The 521-nt window shown below is 24.6% G+C and overlaps 1 protein-coding gene across 1 annotated transcript in view; it reads left to right on the top strand.

Annotated features, from left to right (window-relative positions):
- LOC108694957 overlaps positions 1-521 on the top strand; it is a 15165-nt gene that overhangs the window by 1110 nt on the left and 13534 nt on the right. The window lies entirely within an intron of this gene.

Below are 521 nucleotides of genomic sequence, written 5' to 3'. Positions count from 1 at the left end.
TTTAATAAACAATTACATTATTATTTTATTATGTTTTTAACTTTAAATTATTTTATTATATTTTATTATGTTTGTAATATTTATAAGTAAATATTGTATTTTATGAATTGAATGAAGTGTTACGAAAAATATTAATTGTATGTATTAATGTTATTAATGTATTTACGCATATATGTGAGAAGTAAGGTACTTTAATAAAGTATCCAGAAAAGTAATATAAAATCTGATCATGCCTTTCGCGTGGTGCATCTTGAATAATGCTAACACCAGGCAGTACTTAATCTTTAATGGCGCACATCTGAAACAGTTTTATTTAATCAAATGACATTTAATTATATTATTTTGAAAAGGTTTCGAGAGACATCGGCTATAAGATTTTACAATAAAAAGGTTTCGAGAGACATCGGCTATAAGATTTTACAATAAAAAAAGAGGATTCCTCTTTTTTATTTGAAAAAAAGGTGACTTTGATATGGCATTCCTAAGATTCAAGATCAATATCACATGATAGATAATTTGGA

This window comes from Atta colombica, unplaced genomic scaffold (assembly GCF_001594045.1).
Source record: "Atta colombica isolate Treedump-2 unplaced genomic scaffold, Acol1.0 scaffold126, whole genome shotgun sequence".
NCBI classification, from domain to species: Eukaryota; Metazoa; Arthropoda; class Insecta; order Hymenoptera; family Formicidae; genus Atta; species Atta colombica.
Note: the sequence above shows the minus strand (reverse complement) of the source record. Positions and strands in the feature narration are given on the sequence as shown.